Consider the following 20,407-nt stretch of genomic DNA (forward strand, 5'->3'; position numbering starts at 1 on the left):
GGTGAAGCAAAAACTATTTTTATGGGAAATGGAAAAGGTAGCAAGGTTTATCTATGGTCATATAGTGGGAAGCCTTATTCAGATTAGTGGAATTTTTTCATGTGTTACATGCAAGATGGGAAAAATAGCTGGCCTAGAAACAAATATTTTAAACTAAGACATGAAGTTGACCCAAGACCAAATGGGTCTAAATTAGCTACAAACAGAGCTAAACTGAAAATTAGGTTAAAGGGAATAAAAAGAGTTTTTACAGTCACCAGAATCGTGGACCCAGTTGGCCTTTTCCTAACTGGTGATCATAACATCCTCTTCAACTTCACTTTCTATTCTCCACCACAATCTCTCATCTTCATTCACATTTACCAAACTGAGCAGCAATTAACAGACCAATCTAAAGTCATTTGGGAAAAATACAGTGTTTTGCTTAGCTTAAAATTGTTCATGTCAGCATGGCCAAATAATTTCTTTTTCTTTTTTTTTCTTTTTACTTACAACAAATATTTCAGTTTTTCTGCCAAAATAATAATCTATCCTTGAGGGTGGAGGTATGAAGGGTTTTGCTTTCCATAAAATATCGGTTGACCTAGGAAGATTTGTATACTGTAATGCTTCAGGGAGGGCAGTTTAAAATGTTATAAAACATAATCAGAAATGTATACCTCACATCTGCATGACCAAAAACCCCAAACGATGGTGCAGCTTAATGCTAGAGACTAATCCTGAACTCCATCTTCATGGCTGACAAATGAATGCTTTTACAGTCTATCTATCTTGGCCCCTTCATTCTATATCAATTGCACAAAATGCATTTCAAATCAAAGACAGAAAGCGCTGTTAAAACACTTGGGGATTTACAGATACTAATTCTGTTTGGATTTTACCTTTCAATTGTGAGGAAAGGTTTGAGGTGTTATTGTCATTCCCAGCTGGCTGCATCTGACATGTTTAACACAGAAGTGTAGGTCTTTGGTAAAAATTTCTAGAGCCAGCTAAATATGGGCAATACTCCCATGCCTACTTCTCATGTATTTCCTTGTTGGCAACACTGACACATTTTAACCCGTCTCAGTTGCTAAGATGACTCTCAAGTGAATTAATATTCATTAATGATGAATTAGTTTCCTCTGTATGACTCATCACTGTGGTTTGTGTGTATCTACGACGGACTGTTAGAATACCTAGTCATGTAAACCACAAGACAAAAAAACCCTCTAGTGTGTAGAATTTTAGCCATACTTCATGGATTTGGGAAATCATACTAGAAATCTCTTAGAAAGAGTTTCTAGTGGAATGTCCTGTGCTTCCAATTTCTGAATTTTGTGAAATAAATACACACATCTACATGACATTTTGTGATTACTGTCCTGTGTTTTCTTTTGGCTTTTTTTTTTTTTTTGTGTGCTTTGGTCTTTGCTTGTTTATCTCTGGGGAGTGTAGAGACCATCCAATCTGGTGTTTATGCCCTTTTGTGTAATTTTCTACCATACATCCCTGTTAGAATTAGGAGTACATATCAATTTTGGGGGTTTTAAAGCTAAGTAAATGCCCATGGAATTTATTTGTGCATATAGAATGCTTTTGTTAATTTTCAATTTTCCATGCTGAGAGTTGCAACATGCAGGCAGACCACCAAAGAAAAGGATACCTGTTTCAGAAATACTTAAATTTTACTTTCACTTTTTTTCACTTGAATTTTACTTTCCTGATGGTATCTAACCAGAGGAAAATGTGAGTATTTATACTGCTGTGTTGGAGCATCTACAAAACAAAATATATTGGTTCCAGGAAACAGGCATTTTTAACAGCCTGTTATTCTCTGAAAGTGTCTGAACACTGTTTTTCCATACACTTTATCCATTCTTCCATTTCTCCTCAAAGAAGGATAAATAGTTGCTTGACTGTTCTCACACCAGGCTAAAGCAAAGTTTCTGGGACAGAGTGGCAGCATCATGCTTGTTGAAGGTTGGCAAGAAAACAAATAACCAAGGCCAAAATTTCTCAGCCTGCTCAGGCCCTACCAGTTGCCTTTTAGTCCAACTGCCAGCTTTATTTATATCCTGCAGCAGTCCCAGGCTAATCAGTGAGTGTAGCAGGTTAGCACAGGGCTTTACAGGGCCTGAGATCATGATATCATTTTAACATGGTCAGGGTGTAATTTCAGAGATAGATATTGCAACAACATTTGCCCATAAAACTTTTAGCTGGGGAAGAAGGCCAAATAATTGAAGAAACTCATTCCCAGGAGAAGGATCCCTTAGCATTAGCTGAATCTGACCCCAAGACCCATCAATAACAAGTATTCTAATGCCTATGAACTTCTGAGTTTTATAGATTCTTACTGGGCCTTGATATGAAATTCTAGTAGAAAGCTTTCCTGGAGACAATTTATAAACAAAATTGTTCATTTGGGTCTTCCATATTTTTGGAAGCTACACAAAATATAGAACTAAGAAATAAAACATAGCAAAAAGATGGATGCATGCATGCATGGATAGATAAAGTAGTTTGTATTTAAAAAGGATTGTCAAATCAATTATTACAAAGAAAATACTGAATTTCTTGAGATTTTGCATACTTATGAAATGAGTGTTTCATCATTAGTAGGGAAGGGGAAAGCAATATTTCTGCTATTTGAGTATGACAAAAATGAGATATTAAAATACTACCTTTTCATGTTGCTTATATTTTCACAGAAAGAAAATATGCTCATAACCAGGGTGGAGAATGAGTTTTACTGTTTGCTTGTTTTTTTTTTCCTGCTAAAATAAAGTTACATTTTAATTGTATATTCCAGGAAATATAAAAATATATGCTTAGCTGATTAGATGCATATGTAGTAGAAGTAAACTATGCATATCATACATTCTTTACTTTTTATACGAGGTTTTGCAATCTACTTATAATAACAGTAGAAGCAACTTTTGGATCTATGACCCATGATATACCTCAGGAATGTAGACAAGAGCAAAGACATGGACAGTATGAGAAAATATAAGCCTTGTGTGCCCTAAGACAACTACATTCCTTATCTGATCTTTTATTTTATATTTAATATGTGAGAGGTTACGGTAAGAATTTTAAAAACTCTTGCTTTCTTGAGTCAAAATCAAAATGTAGATGATTTAGTTTTGCTTTCTTCTAAAGTCAGTATTAATTTTGTACAAAATTAATTTTTTCATCTCTCAGGCTAAACTCTGAATGTTATAGAAACTATTGTTCCTCTGAAACAGAGAATACAAGGAATAGGGAAGGGAGCAGTAACCATACTTGGTGGAATAAATGAGCTTTCAATGCTGGGAAAAGCTTTGTTTTTGCTTTCTGATTATGTATCATTGTTTACAAACACCAGATGTCTTAGAAAGGTCTCACTTTTTGCCACATATTTTCTTTCCTGATGAATCATTCCACCCATTCTGACACCAAGAAAATGCCAGCTCCTCTTTTATTCTAAGGTTACCTTTCAGAAAGCTCCTTTTAATGTGCTGCTGTAACTCAGAGGAGAACTGCAGGGAACTTGGGAATCTACTAACTCCCTATTTTTAAAAACAAAGGTGAAAAAAGTTTCACTGCCTTAATACTAAGAACTTGAGAAATCAGTCTGTCTCACCTCTCTTTCTCTTTCCTTTGCACAGACTATTAACAGAGCCATTTTGGGGATGCTGACAAAAACTCCAAGGTTTACAGCAGCTGGTATGTTTGGAGACAGTACCTTGGTACCATCTGTGCCTCTCCAGTTTCAGCCAAATTAGTCTCCTGCCCAGTTGCAGAGAGAAGAAGAGGAGCTGAGAGTGACAGGGAGCCTGGGCAGGTGGGGAGCAGGGCACCAAGGGCAGCAGTAGAGTCAGATCCATGCCAAGGCTTTCAGTTTCACTGTGTCCCAGCTGCTTTGATGAACAAAAGGTAACCTCTTCAAATGACCTGATGATTAGCTCATGCTGAAACCTACACTCTCAGAGTATGCTTTTTCTGCAAATATACTACCAAGCAAAGAGATTGAGGGACTGTTTCCTGGCCCATAAGGTTGGTGCCAGGACACGGTTGCCCTGGTCTCACCTGCATCACACTGTCCATTGAAACATCCCTTGATTTATTTCCTGTTCATGCCAGAGCACTGCCCGTGGAGTGCTGCTTGATGCAGATCAAAACTGCAGGGGAGGGTGCTAGCAATCAAAGAGCACAGACAGTCAAGCCCTTTTCTGGGCCCTGTATCTACATCATTTGTGCCCACACAAAGTCCACAACTGTTGTAATTCAGAGACAAAGAGAAACAATATGAGCAATACTTTGGTGAGAAGAAACATTTCATTGATGGCAGACATTGTCAAAGAAGTTCTTGCTTTACCCTAAATTTTTCAGCGATACTTCAGTGGCAATGTTTGTCACTGTTAACACTGAGACAACTAAGCGCTTGAGCATGTGGGTAACTGGGCATGAGGAGTCCTGAGAGACACTTGGTCCATGCATTTGATTTCTCACAAATGTGGTGGTTTGTGGTTTTTTTGTTTGTTTGTTTGTTGGTTTTTTTTGTTTTTGTTTTTGTTTTTTTTTTCCCTTGGTGGGATTGGGTTTTTTGGGTGTTTTTTGGTTGCTTGCTTGCCGACTTTTTGGGATTTTTTGGGGGTTTTTTTGGGGTGTTTTTTTTTTTAACAGCAAAATAATCACTGTAGACCACTGTCACATTAACTGGTGATTATAATTTAGTTCGTTCCTGTTAGCATCATTGCTCTTTGAGTGACTTCCAACTTGTGGTGAACTTAGCAGTTACACTGTAGGTAGCTAATGAAGTCATGTTTGAGGGCTAATTATGATCTGTGGCAGACATGTAGTGACCTCCTTGCTTATTGAGGACAGCAGCTTAAAGCTTTGGGAGGCCTAATCTGCTTCTCACTATGCTTTTAGGGCTAGGATCCTGGTTGAATGGTTCAACAAATCGACGCCTTCTGTAGTGACAACATGGTTCTTTCGCTTGGCTAATCCAACAAGACTCAGTAAACTGGACTAGGAATTCTGAAAGTAAAATGTATCTACTTGCACTGGAAAAGTACACGCATGACCACTCGTATACTGTTTTCAGTACAGATTTCCAAGCTAAACCTATTTTTTTCAGAGATTAGTTTTATAAATGGTCATGATGTTTTAGAACATGAACAAAACTAAAAAAAATAAAGCACACTAATGAAAAGTCCTAATGAAATAATAGGTATCCTTTGAGACTGACTGCTGTATATGTTTCTCAAGACACAAAAGATTTTTTATCTGTGATAACAGAGACTGTAGATTAGTGGAAGGGCAACTTAGGGCCATAGATACTAGAGATGTGATGGTGCAATAAAATGTCATTGCCATAAAAGGGTGTAAGTGCAAATTAGGAAAGTGCATATAGCTATTTGGACAGGGTAACTTAGTTTCTGGTAGCTTTTGATTACTCCTGTGATTATCTGCTGAAAGTGTATGTGTGCCTATGTGCACGCGTGTTTTGGGGGACCAGTTGAATCATGGACTGACACATGCAGACATTAATAGAAAAATATTGGAGAACTGCTTAAAATCCTCGAGGAAGAGAGTACCAGATTTGTTTATATTCAAGGGATGAGAAACCATACAATATTCCTGCTAAGAGTGATTAAAGTAGAAACAGATGCACACAAAGAGAGAGGAGGCAGTTTTGCTCCTCTTACTGTGCTGCTTTGTTTAAGGAAAACTCAAAATGAGTTCCTCCCTGCTGAAGTAAACTCTGAAGACTCCCCACTGAGCCAAAAGAGGGAGTTTTATAGTCCCATTCACTTTTCTTCTGCTTTCCCAGCATTGTGTCAACCTTTGCACTGTGTCACACATCCGCAGTGCAAGGGAAAATACAGCTGCCCTGCTCAGATTGGAGACAGGAGAGAAGAATCAATTAATTTTTCTCTAAAAACTGTGGTCTGGACTTGTGCTGCTGCACATCTCTCATTTGGCTGTGCCATCCAGATGCGCTTTGCTGCTAATGTCTGAGTATGGAAGTTATTTTGTTTGAAAGCTCTTACATTCTAAATGAGAATCTGGTATGGAAATTAACTGTTCCAAAAATGAATGCATTCAGAGAAACAGAGCAGGCTAAAGGAAAAGGAATCACAGGCCAGGGATAGAATGAGGTAATTTATGTTTAAACCTAATAGATGTGTTTTTCATATTTATATTCAATTTCAGTAGTCATTCTTGAGCCAGTGTTGCTAGGAAAATAAAAGGAGGAGGAAGACATTAATAGATACAAAACAAACAAAAGAAAAAGAAACATCAGAGTCTGAGGTCAGTTTTTCACAGGTGAAATAAATTTAGAGAAAAAAAATGTGACTTTTCATAACATTTTGCTATTTATGAACATCGTGTATAATTACTTAATAGACATAATTCCTGCATAAGTAAAGCAACTTTTAATTGAATGAGTCTAATAATGGATGATATTGCAAACTATATAAAAAAGACACCATCTTGTATTGTACTCTGGAGACAATACATGATACTCTATGACTGGAAATTAATATATGTTGAAAAAAAAGAAGAAAAAATGAAATCCATAAGCCCTTCCACTTTGTGATTTGCAGAAACAAACATGGGTGAGGCAGCATGGAACCTGCCTGCAATATATTTTTTTCAAAAGTAATTGTAATTAAAGCTGTCATACAAAAGAAAGAAAATTATTTTTTAATAAAGAACCCAAGAGCAGAGAATATCTTTAAATGGAAGCTCTGATGTTTACTGAAATCTGGACATGTTTATTAAAGTTATTTATTAAGAGAACAATATCATATCATAGAAACTTAAAAATTTTAAGCAATTGTTCATAAATCAATATATCTGCATTATAATTAAGGTAAAATATATTTTCTTGAAATTTTCTGAATAATAATAGGTTTACACACTCAGGATACTAAGTCTTTATCAGAATAGTCAGTAACCATAGTAGCTTGATTAAAAAAATACGTTATCTGAAGAACTTCTGTTACAGAAAGTTTACTGATGAAAAAAATCTCCAAAGAAAAGTTAATGGAATTAAACCAGCGAAGTTAAAAGGAGTTAATTATCAAAATCAAAACCATGTAACAAAATTGTTAATATATGTTTTCAAACATATCTTATGATTCCTGTAATAACAACATGAAGAACAAGTAATAAATGACATCCCACAGTAAAGACCAGAAATTCTGCTGCAAGCCTTATGCAATCCATTGGATTCTTGCCCTCAGTTTTGCAATGTCCTCTGAATAGGAGCATTCTAGATGCAGTTGGAGTGCAGGCAGGTTTTATCCATCAGCATAAGGGAAGAAGGAACCTGATGCCAGGGCTGAAGCCTTTCGTGCTGCTTGAACACCTCATGGGCTGGGAAGAGTTGTGTACTCCCCAGGGCGCTGTTTCCTCCCAGCCTCAGATCTGGGTCCATGGCTTCCAGGTTTCCTTTTTAGGGAGGACAGGGATCCTGGCATGAAGTCAGGATGCAGCCAGAATGCTCCCTGTTCTCACAGTTCAGCTGTGGGCAAAATTTCACATCTGCTGCCTCAAGTTATTAAAATGGACCTGGGTTTGACAACAGGCAGTGAAGATATTTTTTCTATCAGTAGTGAAAGTCAGCTTAACATGACTATGAATGATAATTGCAAAGCACAGAAGGGACAAAAGCAATGATTAAAAGAGATGCTACTGCATTAAGGAAGTGGTGCTACCTGACTTGGACTTGACTGTAGCTTTTCACACCAGAAATTACTGCAGCTGTAGACAAGACATGATCAGTGTTTAGGTATAAAAAAATTAACAAAGTTATGATGGTCAGGGCACCCTGAGAAGAAATAAAAAGCCTTATGGGAGTGGACAGAGGTTGAGGCAGTGGAGACCAGAGAGACCAGAATTTTCTTCTCCTTAACTCATATAGTGGAATGTGCCCTTGCAACAAGCAGTGAAAAACATTCATAACTAATAAGCAGTGAGCAAGGTGTGGGTAATCTTGCTACACTTTTGTCTAATGTTAATGTAAATAATTTCCAATAAGAAAGAATATTTATTGCATAAATAACTAGAATATCTAAAAATACAGTAGTGAACAGTATAATATAAATTGCAGAAAAGATTTTTCCAGTTACAGAGAGAAAAGAGGAGCTTTTTTTTCTGGAAGCAGGTTGTTCTCCAACTGTTCCTGTAAAACTTCTTTTCTCTTCACCTTTTTGTGGTGCAGATAGTATTAGCCAATCACTGCTGGAGCAGAGTACTTGGGAGACAGAAATATGAGTGCCCCACTTTGATGTAGTACAGAAATAAATAATTACCCCTGCCTTACTAGAGTAAAAAAAAATAGAAATAGAGACGGAGAAAAAAAAAATACAAACCCTCCCCAAAAACTCCTGAAAGATTCAATTCTGTACTCTATTCTTGAACAAGAACTACAGGTTATACAGAAATGGATAGGTATCCCCTAGGGGAGGAGACAGGGAAGATTTGTTACAGAGACTGATCACCTGCTCATGTTACTGAACTGACTCCCAGCTACCCTTTCACGTGCACAAATCTCATCCATGAACACACTCAATTGTGGTGTTGCAGCAGTCACTTCTGCAGCAAAGGCACCAAAATAATTTCTGCTACAGCTTTCAATTTTCAGTCCTCAAAAAGTGGCAATTTCATAATACTCCTTCATCTTGTCCTATTCCGCTGCATCTCAGAGGCCCTCTGAACTATGCTTTCTCAAATGACAAAGTCTACTGTTTTCTGCTCTTCTTATCACAAGTTTAAAAACAGCCTATCCTTTCACACTGAAGTCACTGTCTACTATGTTGATGGATACTTCTGTTTTCTCCAGGCTACAGGCAGGAAAGATCATGCCAAAAATCCCATGCATTTATGTTTAGTAGAAAGAAAATAGCCTAGGGGGATATGGATTCTTTGGTGGTTTTTGGTGGGGGAAAGATTGACAGAGGGCTGGTTTTAAGTCCATTGTTTCTCTCTTTGATTAGTTTTCTGCTTTATGAGAAACTACTGAAAACACACTGAAAAGTGCTATCAATAATGAATGTCCATGGAAGAAAATAACAATGGGATAAGCATGTGGCAACAACCCCTGAGACTTTCATATCTTCTTAGCTCAAGGACTTCCTTACTTGTTCCCAGCTTGTCAACCTCTTCAGCTGAAAGCTGTTTAATAGACCTCACTGGGATTTTTTGTCCCCCATGTATTAATTTGATTGATTCTTGAGCTCATGAAAACTGTTTTTTGAGCAGAACATGGGAAGGAATCCCACAGACACTTGTTGATGTGTTGTGCAGGAATGCTCAAGTTTGGTTTGAGCTCATTTGGTGTGCAGTATTGCTGGGGTCAGTTCAGCTGCTTCTCCACCAAAATGCAAGGAATTCTTGCACATTTATACATACTTGGTCTTGTGCCCGCATTGTCATTTACCTTAAATTGTTCTTTCTTCCCTACTTTTTTCACACTTTAACCTTCTGATAGGAAGAATTCACTTAGTTAAATTGTGTTACTTTGGACTTTGACCGCAACATGGGTATTCCACTTGCCTGATACATTATTTCCTCTTTACACACATTCTCATTTCAATTTATTCTGCTGGAGCTTGGCCGACTAAAGCCATGTAGAATACTTAGATTATTACTTCCTCAGAGTCCTGCATGGTGTAGTCATACTTTCTTACCTCAACTGGAAAGATTTTGTCCAGTTTTCATTCTATGATTGCCATTGACTCTTTCCAAGGCTCTTTTATAGCCATCCTGCAGCTGACTAATGCACCCATTTTCTCTTCTTCCCTTATTTGCCCCCTGCAGACACACAGAGCCTTAGTAATCCTTCAGTGCATGACCCTGTCTACCATAATGCAAATTTCTGTCTTACCTGCTATACAGGTCACCGAAATTTTCCTGCATGATATTCCCATCTCCCCATTATTGAGAAAGTTCCCCAGCTTTGAAGCAGCATCTGAACGGCCTAATTGCACATCTTTTTAAAAGTGGCTGTTTCACTAACCCAGGCCTATTACCTAACCCTCCCTGAAGCCTCTCTGGCAGAAGGTGTTTTGCCATGGCAGTTCAATTGGAAGCACGGCAACAGCAGCAAGCTTCCTTCAGGGCAGCACATCACACACCCAGGATTGCAGAAACGAAAGTGTTTGAAGGAAATGTGGTCTGTTTACTACAGCAAACCCCATGCCAAGCTTCTGTGAGGCTGAGCTAAGTTAAAGAACAAATGTCAAGATATATTACACTTCTGTCCGGTCCAGCGCCTCTCATGGTTAGAAGGAAGAGTGCTGAAACAGCACCTATGAGTTACTACACCTGTGAGAGATAGGAGCAAATGGTCATCTCAGCTCCCCAGTGAAAAGGATGGGGTTCGTATAAGCTGCCCATGAAGGTTAATACTGGGACCAGGAAGTGCTAAAAACACAGCTACGAGGGCTTCTTTGCCAGACTTCTCTCTTTTGGAGGGATGTGAGCATGTCTAGACTCCAATGAAAACCTCCCTGGACATGCAAATGTTCACTGAAGTACACGTACATACTCAGACATACACCAGCAGACATTAATTAGGCTAATACTAGCTGACTGAATCCTGTCAATAAAATTCCCTAATCTGACATCTTCCATTAAAAAACATTCATAATAAAAATCCCTCTGAATAATTGAAATTGGTTTTCTGTATATCCTTACTACCAATATAAAATTATTTCATAGTACCTGGGAAGTGACTAATGACAAATAACATAAAATTGAACTCAAAACTCTATGTTGCAATCAGTGGATTATAATTAGTAGATAATAGCAACCCTTTATGCCCAGGTAAACCAAAGAAATAGACTTACTTCTAGATAAGACAAAATATTTTGGAAAAGTTTCAAAGAATAATTTACAATGTATTCCTTAAAGATCTGCCTTCCAATTCATGAGAGCTAAACAGGCCAAAGATGCACCTTGTTAAAACAGAGCCAGTACAATGTTTACATTTTCTGCTCACTATTTGCATTTTAGGGAAGACTCAGGTAACAAAAGACACAGCAATCAATACTTTCTTATCAAGGAATAACTTTCCTGAATATTAGAAATGCCTGGTAATAGAAGCACTTTAATTTAAGCTAGGCAAGTCCCTTTAGGACATATTCAGCATTAAATGCTATTCATTACATTATTTAGAACAAAATTAGGATTTGTTCACATTGAGTAATAGCTTTCTATACTTGTTTGGCATGCAAGTAAAGTGGAACCTGCCAAAAATCTCCTGTTCTATCGAGACAAACTTTCAGTAAACTTCTACAAGTTCTTTGCAGTTCGAGTTTTGCTTCTACTCCTGGCAGTCTGGTCACTTTCTGTCTTCTAGACACAGAGTCAACCTAACTGGATATGGCAATTACATACAATTGCCTATTACACAATTATGTATCAACCTAATTCAGAGTTCTACATGTTTACCCTCTGCCATCCAGTCCAAATCTCATTAAAATCAATTTTAAAAACCCCAGAGCTGCTGATGTCAGTGGAGATTGAGTTAGTTATGGCCATGGTCTCACAGTTCTCTTCACTTTCTTTAGAGTTTGTTTCTTTCTTTTCACATTCAGTTACTGTATTTTGTTGTGGTTTAACCCCAACTGGCAGCTAAGAAACACACAGCTGCTCACTCACACCCTCAGCAGTGGGATCAGAGAGAGAATTGGAATAGTAAAAGTGAAAAATATTTGTGTGTTGAGATAAGGACAGTTTAACAGGTGAAGCAAAAGCCACACACACACAAGCAAAACAAATCAAAGAATTCATTCACCACTTCACATGGGCAGGCAGGTATTCAGTCATCCCCAGGAAAGGAGGGCTCCAACACGTGTAACCATGACTTAGGAAGACAAACATCGTAACTCTGCACATCCCTGTTCCTTGTTCTTCCTCCAGCTTTAAGTGCTGAGTATGATGCCATATGGAATGAAATGTCCCTGTGGTCAGTTGGGGTCAGCTGTCCCAGCTGTGTCCCCCCCCCAGCTTCTTGAGCAGCCCCCTCTCTGGTGGGGTGATGTCTGAAGAGGCCTTGATGCTGTGTAAGCCCTGCTCAGCGCCAAGAGGAACATCTCTACATTATCAACATTGTTTTCAGAACAAATCCCAAACATAAACGCATACCGATTACTACAAAGAAAATTAACTCTACCCCAGACAAAACTAGCATATATTTTTATTTTTGTTTTGTTTTATATGAATCTCTAGCTTTGGTGCTACAAAGCAGTTTTCACTACACGGAGTCTCCCCACCTACTGACAATCAGAATAACTGATCACCTCAAATCTGAAATGTCTCCTGCATTGTCTGCATAACAGTTTCAGTGCCAGGAAATGTGAAAAGAAGTGAATATATGTTTAAAGAGATGATCAGTAAAACCTGGCAACATGTTTCTTCTAACAGAATGCCCCCATTCCAATCTATACAACAAGCTAGAATTGTATTTGTAGTATATTTTATAATGGCCATCTTCCAAAACCTCTTTCTCCAAAGGGCTGATCATTAAAAGGTGATGACGAAATTCAAAACTTCCATTTCTAAAAAAGGTATGTAATGGCTGGGGGGTGCTTTTCAGGTTCCAGAAATAGATTTAAGAGATAAAAAATAATCCACAGGGAACTTTTCTGTCATAGCATGTGTACTGGAGAGATCAATTACAAGAGCATAAAAATGTGAAACCTTGTCATTAGAACAGTGTTATTTGGAGCTGTGAAAACTCTAGGAGGAAAAGGGTCTGCAAAGTATTAACCTGAATTAAAAAAACTAATTGGCTTTTTTATGCTCATGCTTCTTTTTCCAAACACTTCGCTAGCATGAGCATTCACAGGAAACAACTTTTCTCTCACATGCTCTGTGGACAGTGTCAGTGTTACAATATTGCTGTGAGGAGTCAGAGCTACTTTCATAGATTCACATTTTATTCTTAGCAACAGCCATACCATGTTTGCTGGCAAAGAATTTTTTATACACTAGCACTGCAAACTCAAGCAGGGACCTGATACTTAACCTGTTTTTTGTTGTTTTTTTTTTTCTGATACTTACTGTTATCACCTCTACCTGCAGCACGCTTGTTGGTGATACCAGCAGCAGTGTGCAAGGTAACAAAATGTTCTGTACACCTTTCTACAAATGTCTCCTCATACTGACGTTAATGTAATGTGATTTTTGTCAAGAGGGTACATCAGTTTTTACTTACTGATGGGAAGCCAATGAAAAACTAGTGAAATAGTGAAACAGATTCAGACCTTGCAAATATTTATCATGCAATTTCTATTTCTTTCCATTATATAATTAACTGGGATTCACAGGCACAGAGAAATGGGCTAAAGCAGAGCCGTAAGATTTCTATTTTCTCTGCTTTGCCTTTACACCTATTCAGTCCATGACATATGAAGTGAAAAACTGAAGCATCTAAGATTATAGAATCAGCTGCAATTTTCAATAGGACAGGGATTTATCACAGGAAAGTCAGTGCCATTTTACTGTAGCAGAAAATTTCCCCATTCCTCTTCTAGAATAAGGTGTCTATAATTAAATCTGTGTCAAAAGGTGCTTTCAAGAAAACATCCTGATGGACCTCATGCAGCAGAGCATTTAAACACATACTTAACATTGAATGACTGAAAATTCCTGCCTGAAGAGAAATACTTTCGTTCCTGAAGTTAAGCACATGCACACATTTTTATTAAATGATGTATCATGTGAAGACAAAATCCAGTTCTGTGAAAACATAAATCTGAGTCTGTATCTTTGGGCACAATTTTTTGCCATTTAAACATTTTTTTATCGTTGTTTTTTGGGTTTTTTTGGGGTTTTTTTTTTAGGGGTTTTTTTAATAATAGACTATGGTTTCACAGAATACAATGCCAATGAAAGTTAGGTATACGCACATCAGTACTTTTATTTCAGCCTGTATATCCCTCTGAATGCTGGGAGAAAAAACCAAAAACTCAACAGGTTAATTTACCTGAGCAATAAATCCTCCCAAAGCTGATGCTTTAACTTATGGGAATTTTGAATACTAGTCCAAGATGCCTATAGACATGGCACATTTAATACATTAAATAAAAACACACAGCTTAAGGGGGAAAAGTGATTTTTTTTTTATTTCTATTACCCAGAAGATATAATTATCTAATAGGTTTGTTTTTTTTTTTAAGACTTTCAGACTAACATTACTAGGTTAATAGACAGGTTTTGGCTAGAAAGCTTTCATTCAGTAAAGGATTAGGGACAGTGTTTCCAACCACATTGCCTGTAATAAAGGTCACAATGCATTTTTATGACCTTCTGCCTCTTTGCCCTGATATGCAAGGTACAGTGATACAGAGGGTCTCAAATGACTCACACAGAAAGGGTCAAAGCCAAAATGTTTTCAACCTTTAAATATCATGCCAGAGCACTAGAAGTGCCTCTTTCACTCCTTATCTTTCATCTGGTCCAAGAGGCATTGTTTTGCTGTTTTAAAAGAAAGCATAAAGCATGTGATAATATGCTACATTTATATGCTAGGGGTGTTGTTTTCAGCATTTTTTCAATGTTTTTATGGTGGTTGGTTTATATTGTTTACACTGTCTTTCATTAAAAAATTACTTTTCTGTATCATCGTAATATTATTTTAATGATTTTTATCATCATTAATACATTTGAATCAGCTCTTGGCCTCTAAACTTCTTATGTGAGAAGAATAGATTTTCTCTTATGAACAGGGATGTTGCTCTCTTGAAGAGTATCAGGTTCTGTTTCTTTAATGTTAGTGTCTTATCTTCCCCCACGACAGAATGCCTGATGGCAATATCTAGCATAAAGTAAGCAGAGACTAACCATTGTAACACTTGAATACAGTAGTTTTACTTCTCCTTTTCTCTTCATTATTCTTTTGTCACTTTTTTCTAAATAGAAATGCTTCTCAGTTTTGTTATTCCCCTATATGTTGGATTTTCCCTTGTCTCTCCTCTTCATAGAATCATAGAATCATTGAGGTTGGAAGACCTTTAAGAACACTGAGTTCAACAATTAACCCAGCATTGACAAGTCCCCCATGTCCCCAAGAGGCACAGCTATACATCTTTTAAATTCTTACAGGGATGATGACTCCATCACTTCTCTGGGCACTGTTTCAATGCTTGTCAACCCTCTTCATGAAGAAATTTTTCCTAATGCCCAATCAAAACCTTCTCTGTCACAACCTGAGTCTGTTCTTGTCATATCTCTTGTTACATGGGAAAAGGCACTGATCCCCCATCTCACTACAGATTTTTCTCAGGTACTTGGGAGAGAGGGATAAAGTTCCCCCAATCTTCTTTTTCTCCAGATGTACAAATCCAGCTCCACATATGCTTCATGTGAGACTTGTGCTCCCACTTCTTTCCCAGCTCTGTTGCCCTTCTCTGGACACACTCCAACACCTCAATATCTTCCTGGCAATGTGGGGCCCAAAACTGAAGGCAAGATTCAATAAGCTGCTTCACATATTGCCTCTTCCCAGGAATTTAGGGAATTTAGCCCAGCAAAATTCCTTTTCAAATTAAATTAAACCCTATTACCTTCCAAAATAAAGTGATGATGTCCAAACACTTATTGGAATTGCTTTCGGCTGCTACTAATTGCAAAATTATGCCCAAATTTTATTTTGGGAATATTACCGGTGTGAGCCCAAACCATGCCTTTTGCTGTGGCAAGATTTTAGCACTACAGAGGACTGAGTTGCAGTTCCCAGGAATGTTCTCTGATAGTTTTTGATCTGTTTCAATATAAATTACTGAAAAGTAAGGCATCTAGTTCTCTCTGAGACACACTATACCATTTCCAAGGTTTATTGCCAGAAGCTGCAGACTGGCAAAGAAAACACATGCTTTTGGGCTGTCACGGTTTGACACTGGCACGATGCCAGCGCCCCTATGAAAATGTACTTTTCTAAATAATTGCTGTGAGATGTGATCAGGAACAGAGCAAAGCAGGCCCAAGCTTAATAACAAAGAAAAGAACTTTATTAAACTACTACTACTATAAAAACTACAAACATTAAATCCTGGATGAAGACCTTCCAAAACACCCTTCCTTCTTCCATCTAATTTCCAAACAAACCCAACAGTGAGACAACACCCAGGATCCTGATCAAGTTGCTACCCTTCAGATAATCAAATACTCAGTCCTTCAAGGGAGACAGGAGTCTTTCCTGTGCCACAGACCCCCCAGGAAACACAACTGCCACCCTTGTGTTTCCATATCACACATGGCAACCACCCAGAGAAAATCTGCCAGTGTGACACTCTCCTTTCCATGTCACAGTGCTCTCACTACCGTGCATGGACAGACTGCTCATAGGGCTCCTTTAAGGATGCTTTGCCATGGATAAAAAGAGACAACAGTTCAGTTTCTCATCTTGGGACTACAGTCCCCCCTATTTTCCCCTGGGGCTGAGGGTCCAAGAACAGAGGTCTTCTTCTCCTCTTCTTCTTTCTCGAAGACAGAGGGCTTCTCTTGGCTCACCTACGCACCCCCCTAAGTGCAGCTTCTGTCAGGAGAATTTGTTTCAGTCTATGGCTAACAAGAAAAGTCCAGCCACAAGCCACTCCATCATCTCCTTCTAACTCAACAATTTCCTCTTCTATCATCTTGGATCCCAGACTATCTCTCTTCTACTTCAAATCAAGGAGGAGTAATATTTTACAAAGCCTTCATTTCTCAGGAAAGGGTTAAAAGTTCAGACTCCCTGGACAGCTGATATCTCTGCCCAGCAGCTGATTCCCAAGGCCAAGGCTGGACGCCTTCCCCCCCCACCCCTTCTCTTCTGTGCCGGCAAAGTTACAGGTGCCGTCCGGACTGTCTGTCTCTTCCCTCTGGGGGGGGGATGACAAAGGCATCTCTGCTTCTCTCCACCCTTCCGTCCACAGGAGCTGGCTCAGTTCCAGTCCTTCTACCCCTCAGCTCACCTCGACCAGGCCGCATGGCTTCCCCTCCCCCACCCAGCCCCATGGCTGGGCAGGGGAGGTCTGCACAGCACCTTGACCGGAACCAAAGAGAGCGAGCTCTTGGGAGTTCTTGCTTTTAACCCCCTGTGTTCTCAGAGGCGTATCCCTATCTTCAGTGGTCACTTCAGGTGCCAATATCCAAACTTGACCACTGATTGGTTTGACCCAACTTCCTGAAAAAAATCACTTCCATGTCAAACCACGACATGGGCCAAGAAATAGAGCCCAAGAAGAATATAATTCCATGTATCATTGAATATCCCCAGTGACAGTAGACATCTTTCTTTGTTCAGGGACTTGAGTTGAGACTTCTATGTTCACATCCAGTTACCACAGACCAGACATGGCATGACTGGTTTTACCATATTCATCAAAGTTACATGAAAATTATATCAAATCCACATTGTTTCATAAGCTTCATTTAACTCAGCAGAAATGAAATCTACTCCCACTGAACAAAGAGCAAGTCCGGAATTAAAATGTTTTGTGACATGACTGTGTCCACATCTGCTGTTACTGGTGGAGGAGCAGTAGTCTTCTACTAAATTGCAGTGAAATATTTTGGACCTTCTATTTTAACTTAGAAGTTTAACTAAGCATTTTAAGTCCAAATCTGTTGGGGAATCAGAGGCACAGGGCACACAATATACTCTTTGTTAATAAAGGAGCAACAATATTTTTTTCATATTTGTGTCAGAATTCTTCATAAGCCCTCACTCATCATTTCTGCTTTTGTATTTCAGAAATTTATTTGGGGAAATCCAGTATCTGACATGAAAAAAGGAAGAAAGAAAAAGTGGAATTTCCTTTGTGCTGCTGTTCCTAGCAGCAGTGGAACAAGCTGCTATTAAAGACTTCTTTGAAGAAAAAAACACAATATTTTACAGCTAGTCATCAGTCTCACGGTGTTTTGCTCCTGCTGTTTCTATCTGGTGCAATTATTTTATATTGAATTCTTCAACATCTTCAGATCCCCTGTCAACAGGAAAGATCAGGAAGAGGGAGAGAATTCAATGTCTGAAGAAGGCTAGTGTGGAAAGGAGAAGATTGAACAGCTAGAGACTTTCCCTAGGTTCAAAGAAACTTAGAGTTAGAAACTTGAGATTGAGCAGAAAAATTACTCAGGAAAATGTGGAAAGTTTTGTGGTTTGACTAAGTCTATACATTTTTTGTGTTAAAAATAGAATTAGAAGCTATTCTGGAAACTTTATAAAACATACATGTTTGTTTGCTTGCTTCCACTACCTGGCAAAACAAAACACATCTTGAGTGTAAAGGAGATATTTGGAGTGTGAGCTCAGGGTGTTGAGGCATGCAAGGAAGCCTGGGTCGCTGGAGCCCGTGTGCTTTTACAGTGCTATGTGATCAACTTTCCATGAAAGGGTAACAGACGGGAGTGAACTTGCATCCAGAACAAAAAAGACACAATCACACAAACAAGAGCAAAAGAGTGTATGTTGTACCTATTTACAGGACTCAAATGAAAGTCTAAGAGCATATCAGTATGAGGAAAATAAATATTTAGATAAACTGGTAAGATCTGAGAAATAAATCTGCAGTGTGAACCATCCTTCCTTGATAATAGAACCTTGTTATTTAGAGAACTGTTCTTTATCATTTCATCCTTCCTTTTCAACTCTTATCTTTTCACCTGGAATCTTTGTAAGTTGGCCTGAAGCTTCCAAAAGAATTTATCAATGAATCTGAAACTAATCCTACACTGTCTTTGATTTGGAAGCCTGGAACTCATTCATTGTGAGTTTATTAATTTATTTGTAAATACAGTAGTTTTGAAAAACCAGTGACAGGAAAATTATCTATACCAATACTTTTCAACAGCTGGCATATCATTCTAAATCTCATATGAGATATTATGACTGTTAGTCATCTAGGAGCAAAAATGAAGAACTGGGTGTTCAATTTGTCCACTATTCTGGTAATACAGAATTCTGTTGGAAACTCATGCTAATGAAGTCACAGTATCACTTTAAGCAGAGGATGCATTATCACGTTTATTAGCAAGATTTTTCCTGGTTATAATTTTTACTAAATTTTATTTGACTTTTTTAATAAAATAATTTACTAAAAAAATGTAATATAGTTAAGGAAAAAGAAAATGTTTGAAACAAGAATAGCAAGATCACCTGTAATCATCAGTTCAGTGTATCTCTGCATTGTGATGGTTTCTAAACTAAGTAGCACAAAAATAGTGACATTACAGAGCAAATAGAAATGTTGGTTTTTTTTTTTCATTTGCTCTTAAACTTATTTTGTACTTTTCATCAGTTCTCACTTTAAATATTTCTGTTTTGCTTTATTCCAAAGTCAGGCTTGAATGAAATTATATTCTTCCTGCAGTCAATAATAGGAACACTTATAGTAACTTGTCCTACAGGCTATTTCATGTCTGCACTATCACTTTACATGACACAACATAGATTGATGCTTTATCTTTGTGGGAAAGCACAATCACCAAAACAGTAATTTGCTGTTCTGCAAACAACTGGGCTTGATATTTCATATCTCCATTTGCTCAGATGACAAACCCTTTTTTGGACCAAAATATAAGTAATTACTCATAACCTGCAATTAAGCATTGATTTCACATTACATCAGTCCTATAGAGACTCAATCCTGCTTATACTATTTATATGTGAATTCTTTCTGAGACTGTAAAGAGTCATGAGGAAGTTAGCAGCATTTGGCTGCTAAACCTCTTCTTTTCTGTCTCTCATTTCTGTTGTTCACCCCTGAAGTATGATGAGACCAGCATTAACCACTTATTAACTGCATATCTACCATAGATATGTTTTTTTTTGTGGGAAAAAAACCAACCAAACAAAAACAACCTATAGTGAAACTTGGAAGTAATGGAATCCTGTCAGTAACTGTCGAGTGAGTTAACTGTGCCTGAGTTAAAACAAAGTCCCTTTTAGAGGCTGCCATCAGATACCTTTCTGAAGAGGGAGTCTCTGCCTAACGTTATTCTTGCAGACACAGTGAATATGCACTGATCCTCTGCTGCTTCAGCTTTTGTTTCCAGGCCTTCATTTTCAATGGTTGCCATAGAATCTCTCATTATCATATGAAAAGACGCACACACACACACACACACACACACACATACACACACAAAACAACCACAAGCCTGTTGCTAAAGCCATGAACACTTTTCAATTTTCATGTAAAAGGAAAAAAAAATGTCTGGAAGGGAAATGGTCGCTGAGGCAGAAGTTGTGTTTAGCTCTCCTCCCGTCTTTCTCCTTAGAGATTACTTGATTCCTGTTTCATTTTTAGCTACATAAACTCCTTACTGGATCTTCTTCCTGACTGCCATAACAATTACAGGCTATTTATCCACGAAAGTGGTTTAATTGCCTCTTAAGGAAAGGGATAGCCATGTATTTTTCATGTCTAATTTGTTA

General features: G+C 38.1%; 1 long non-coding RNA gene across 1 annotated transcript in view; it reads right to left on the reverse strand.

The window, feature by feature from the left end:
- The window catches only part of LOC137469899 (uncharacterized), a 38,396-nt gene extending 18,320 nt beyond the window's left edge, over positions 1-20,076 (reverse strand). Inside the window, exon 1 of the long non-coding RNA XR_010996770.1 lies at positions 19,936-20,076. This is a non-coding gene — a long non-coding RNA (uncharacterized lncRNA). The remainder of the gene's footprint in view (positions 1-19,935) is intronic.
- Positions 20,077-20,407: the final 331 nt, after the last annotated feature.

Source organism: Anomalospiza imberbis, chromosome 3 (assembly GCF_031753505.1).
Source record: "Anomalospiza imberbis isolate Cuckoo-Finch-1a 21T00152 chromosome 3, ASM3175350v1, whole genome shotgun sequence".
NCBI lineage: Eukaryota > Metazoa > Chordata > Aves > Passeriformes > Viduidae > Anomalospiza > Anomalospiza imberbis.